Raw genomic sequence first — 5,980 nt, forward strand, 5'->3', positions numbered from 1 at the left:
GAAAGGCCTAAGAAACTTTGAAGATCAATTAGTGTGGTTGGGGATATCCAATCATTGATGACTTAAATCTTCGCTTAATCCACATGCATACCCTACTCATTAACAACGTAGCTTAGTTATTGGACCTTGTTCATGTGAAGGAGCATTTGACAAGTTAGAAGATAGCTTGTGCTACTATAGAGTGTGAAGGATCTGTTGAATATGTTACAAAGGTTCTACCCAAGTCTTGTTGAAGATGACAATATCATCTAAGTATACCACCAAAAAAGAATTGGTGAAAGGCCATAAAATGTCATTCATCAACCTAATGAAAGTTGTTTGGGAATTCATCAAACTAAAGGGCATGACTAGCCATTCAAAAATACCTTCTTTGGACTTGAAGATAGTCTTCCATACACAAATTGGTTCTATTAGGACGTGGTGGTAGTCAAACTTCAAATCAATCATATTGAAGTACTTGGTCCCCTTGAGTTAGTAAAAAATGTCATTATGATATGTAAACCTCCGTTGATATTCCACTAGACAATTCATCACAACAAATATGATAGAATTATACTTAAAATATGAAATTCTACACAATTATAAATTTTATCTGTTTAGATTTATAGATTTGTAAATTACTGTTAATAATGTATGCATGTGAATGAAAATTATGCAAAAATAGAGAATGAAAAATAAAAGCTCACAAACACATCTATCACACAATATGACTGAGGAAACCTTTACGAGAGAAACACCTAGCTGGAAGGTGAGGCTGCTCTGTTGGAAATTATAGCTAGGTTCGGTCTTCATTTAATAAATTTGAGTCATCATGTAACGTACTAGTCAAAAGAATAAAGAAAATAATAATAATTATTATTATTGTGACTTATTAAAGCATGGGTTTCATGCTTGGGTCACCATGTTTTAGGTCAAAGTCTCCATTGAAGACTACTAGGATTTATTCTGAGTCAATAGAGTCATTGTACTTTTAAAGAGACCCTTCTTGGGGGTTTGAATAATGTGAAAAGGTTAAGTATTGAGTCAAATATAATTTATGTATCCTCCACATCAAGTTGGCCTAGAATAAGATCAAGTCGGCCTAAGGACCCTATTCAACCTCACATGGAGCCTATAAATACAAGCACATTGAATTCATTTGGAACACACTCTCTCACAAGAAGTCCGATATCTCTTGTAGTTGGGAAAAGTGCACAGTCTGTTGTCGGGAAGCTGAAGCAAGTGTGAGTTTGGGGAAGTCTAAGGAGAAAGGAAAAATCAAAATTTTGGTGTCAGTCACTAAAAGTTGTTGCCTACTCGAAGTTGCTGGAAAGGGGTCGAAATTATGGAAGGCTGACTTGGTATGGAGGAAAGTTCTAGTCTTGGTCTAGGGTGAAGAGTCTCAAAGAATACTATTGAAAGGAAGAATTTATTGACTGGGTTTTCCCCTCGAGGGGGGTTTTCCCCTCGAGGGGGGTTTTTCCCTGGCATAATGCCTACATATTGCGTCTATTGTTTTATGTGCTACTGCTTTGGTAATTTCTTGATGAACTAAAAGAAAGAAGATATAAAGAATCACAATAACAAGAAACATCACAAGTAATTATAAAAAATAAGAAAATCTTTCCACCTTTTTTATTTTCTAACATGGTTTCAGAGCTTTGGTGAAGAAGGAAGAAAAACGGAGCCTCAAGCACTTGATCAGGGAACCATTCAAAAGGATTATCTCAGGGAAGGAGTCTTCTATATTCAAGGAATATGTCTAACAAAATCAAGGGAGAGAATAAACTTGAAGGATTCTCAAATTACATGTCATGGAAGAATAGGATTGACCTCATACTTGAAAAGAACAAGGTACTGGACTTGGTCAGAGGAAAAGTAAAGAAACCTACAAAGGATTCCAATGATCATGACAAAGTGAAATTCAAGGAACTAGAATTGGTGGCCATGACTCTGATGGTAAGGACAACCTTGTCCCATTCATAGCTAACATCGATCATGCTCAGGTAATATATGAAGCCTTATCAAATTTATTTACTATTAAGAACATTGGTCAAGTAGCAAGTTTGAAAAATTAGCTAAGGATCACAAAGATGACTCAAGAAAACATAGTGACATCCTTCTTTGTGAAAATAATAAGAATCGGGGATGATCTTTTGGTCATTGATGAAATTGTTCCAGACAAAGAACTCATGATCATTGCCCTATTAGGATTGCCACCTACTTGACGTGCATTTGTTGCAGGACTTAACAGTTGGAAGGTAGGTCCAAGCTTTGAAGAACTATGGATTGCCTGTAGTCAGGAAGAATTAAGGATCTCATTAGCCGCCAATCCTGAAAGGGTATAAAATGCCTACATTTCTCAACATAAAGGAAAGAAATCGAAACTATCAAGGAAGAAAGTTGACATGTCTAAGGTCGAATACTCTCAATGTCATAAGAAAGGTCACTATAAGAGTGACTGCCCCGACAATCCAAGAAACGAGAAGAGAGAAATAGATCAAGCCAACTTTGTTGAAGAAGGAGACTCAAAGAAAGTCAAGCCCAAAGAATCCGACATTAGGGACTTACATGACTAAGTCCTTTGCTTACAGCTTTAGATATCTTGTTTCATATGTTTTAGAATTTATAGAGTTTTAACATATTTTGGAAAAGACATATTTGTTGTTTTTATAAGTTTGTAGGTATCCCTCAAGCTTTGGAGGGAGCCCCCAACAACTCCCAAAGATAAGTATCTCATTCCCTTTCAGTTTTTGTTTTCATGTACTCATTTAGTTTTGATTATATTAAATACTAATCACCATTCTCCCTCTATTGTCTTGATTAGGAAAACATTTGCAAGAAGTATGAAGGAGGACCTCTCAAGACAAGGTTTGTCAAGGAACAAAGGTATGCTTTAAATACATTGATTTCTTTATATTGAAAGGATTATTCATTTGACAATCTATTACTAACATTGTTATGTCTAGCTATATTGAATCATAGTGATTCTTGTTTTGGGTGATTCATCACTTGATAAATCTACCCACCCCACTCATATTCTTAATTGATTGTGTAGAACCCTAGACAGGTTCTGGAAAACCCTAACCTAAGGGTATGCTAATGTGAATGTTTGAAACCCTAAAACTGCTTAGGGATATTGTGAAATGATATTTGAATTGTATTGATGATGTCATGTTTTGGATTTTGGTAGGATCAAGAAAACTTATCTTAGGGTTGAATGATAAAGTCTAAAATCCTGAACCTTGAAATATTTGGTAATGTTGGGTTTGTTATGTTCCTATATTGAAATCCTAACTCATTAGTGTTTAGTGGAATATGTAAGAAAGACCCCTCTAATGTCTTCGAATGATTTCCTTGGTATGTGTGTGTTTGTCTAATCAAACCCTAGTCTAATCAAGTTTGTTATATGCCTAACCTCTATTGATATTTGTGAAGTTGGGTTTGACTAACACATATGAAATGTTTTTGCATGATGATGAAACTATAGGTATATATAGATATGTCCTTTTGGTCAAAACCTAGCTTGGTCTAGGTCAGGTGTATTAACGTTGTCAGACATATGATATTGCTTATGTGTGATTATGAATTTCTAGATATGTGCGTTGACCTAGTCGTTGATGGTCCTTGTCTAAGATTCTAGGATGATGATATTCGGAAATAGGGTTTTGGAACTAAACCATCATAGGAATTAAATTCTCTAATATGTGTGATATAACAATCTGAGATCTATTTATATAATGATTGTTGAGATCGTGAAAATGAAATTCTAGGGTCATGGAGTTGAACCTTAGTAGAAGTAAAATCTTTGATGACAATATGATGATTTGAAATTTGTGTAAGATTTTTGAAATCAGAGTTTTGGTTGAGATTGATGGTTGATTGAAAATCTAGGGTTTGCAACTAACCCTAGTGGAAGTTGGCCATGTTAATGACTAAGATGTGATTGACTTTGATTGATTCCCTTGTATGAAATCTAGGAGTTGTATGAAACCCTAGTGGAAAGTCCACATATAAATTCTGAAAGTTGTTACATGTCTTGTAGATCTATACTTGTTTGAATTGTTTCTAGTGTTTGCTATATGTTGTAGTAGGGTATGTTACACCTTTGAGAGAAACATTGAAACCTTAGATGGAGTGAAAATTGTTATGAATTGGTCTAGGGTTTATGACAAAGTCCATAGCAAGATGTTGAAGAGTATTTATCTCTTGTTTTGGTATCTGATATGTGTAAGGTTGAAATGCTTTCGTGATTATGATATGGTTGACTTCATGCTTCTATAAGATTTGGTTGTACTTGCTATCTAAGTTGTGCAGGTACACAATCTTCAATATGGTGAAGATGTTCATCAATGTGATAAGCATGATGTGGATGATGATAACTCTAATAAAATAGTTAAAAGCGACGAAAGATTCTCCTATGACAAAAAGAAGAAACTGATCTCCCTCATGATCTCCCTAAGGAAACCTCAATAAAAGAGATATCCCTAAGATTAAGAGGGAGTCTTGATAATAAGATGCTCCCTGGTTGAGAGGGAGAGTATAACTTGGTTTTGATTGAAGAATAAATTTCAGAGGATATGTTGTTGCATGAGAAGTAAGAAAGCATATGATTGAGGAATCTTTTGTCAAAGATTCGGTTGATAGTATTGTCGAGTTGAGCGGAAACATCTAAAATGACCTTGGAGGTTTGTATTTGATTATGTACATATGAAAGTATATTATTGATTGGGGTTGTGTTTGTACAGGTGAATCTCTCAAAGGGTTTGATAGCATGATGGTTTGATTAGGAGAGATTGGTCATCCTTAATATGCATGATCAAGGGTGTTAAGGCTTTGTGAGTGAAGCATTGCCTGGGAGGGCATCTAGCTGACACTTTGTGTTGATGTCTAGGTCCCGAAGTTGGTAAGGTGGAGTTGATTAAAGAGCTCTCTTTTGGATACCCACCTGGATCTTTGGGTCGGTGGTTAGCAAGTAAGTCTGATGGTACCTAGAAAGGCTGAAAGATTGAGTCCACCTTATTCCCACTTAGATAGATTTCCCTGGTCAGGAATCTAGTCAGTGGCATTGTAGTGCCTAAATTATTAAGAGACCAATGGATAGATTTCCTTGGTCAGGAATCTAGTCCATGGCATTGCGATGCCTAAAGTTCTTCCATTGTTAATATAGTTTGAGATCTTCCGTTGTACATCCCTAGTTAAGAGGGTGTGTTGGAAAATATAACTAGGTTCGGTCTTCATTTAATGTATTGAGTCATCATGTAATGTACTTGTCAAAAGAATAAAGAAAAGAATTTGTATTATTATTATTATGACATATTAAAGCATGGGTTTCATGCTTGGGTCACCATGTTTTAGGTCAAAGTCCCCATTGAAGACTTCTAGGATTTATTCTGAGTCAATAGAGTCATTTTACTTTTAAAGAGACCCTTATTGGGGTTTTGAATCATGTAAAAAGGTTAAGTATTGAGTCAAATATAATTGATGCATCCTCATCAAGTCGGCCTAAGAACCCTATTTGACCTCACATGGAGCCTATAAATACAAGCACATCGAACTCAGTTGGAACACACTCTCTCATAAGAAGTTCGATATCTCTTGTAGCTAGGAAAAGTGTGAAGTTTGTTGTTGGGAAGCCGAAGTAAGTGCGAGTTTGGGGAAGTCTAAGGAGAAAGGAAAAATAGAAATTTTGTTGCCTCTCTCTCTCTATTTCGTGCTATGGATTGGGAGATCGAAGTCTTCCAAGTTTCACTATTGTCAGATGCTGCCAGTTGTCGGAAGCTACTGCCTAGTCGAAGTTGCTGGAAAGGGGTAAAAATCCTAGAAGGCTAACTTGGTGTGGAGGGAAAGTCTAGTCTTGGTCTAGGGAGAAGAGTCTCAAAGAATACTATTGAAAGGAAGAATTTCTTGACTGGGTTTTCCCCTCGGGGGGGTTTTCCCCTAGCATAGTGCCTACATCTGGTGTCTATTGTTTTATGTGCTGCTACTTTGGTAATTTCTT

Source organism: Pinus tabuliformis, chromosome Q (genome assembly GCF_031772625.1).
Source record: "Pinus tabuliformis cultivar Carrire ecotype Pingquan chromosome Q, CPIR1, whole genome shotgun sequence".
NCBI lineage: Eukaryota > Viridiplantae > Streptophyta > Pinopsida > Pinales > Pinaceae > Pinus > Pinus tabuliformis.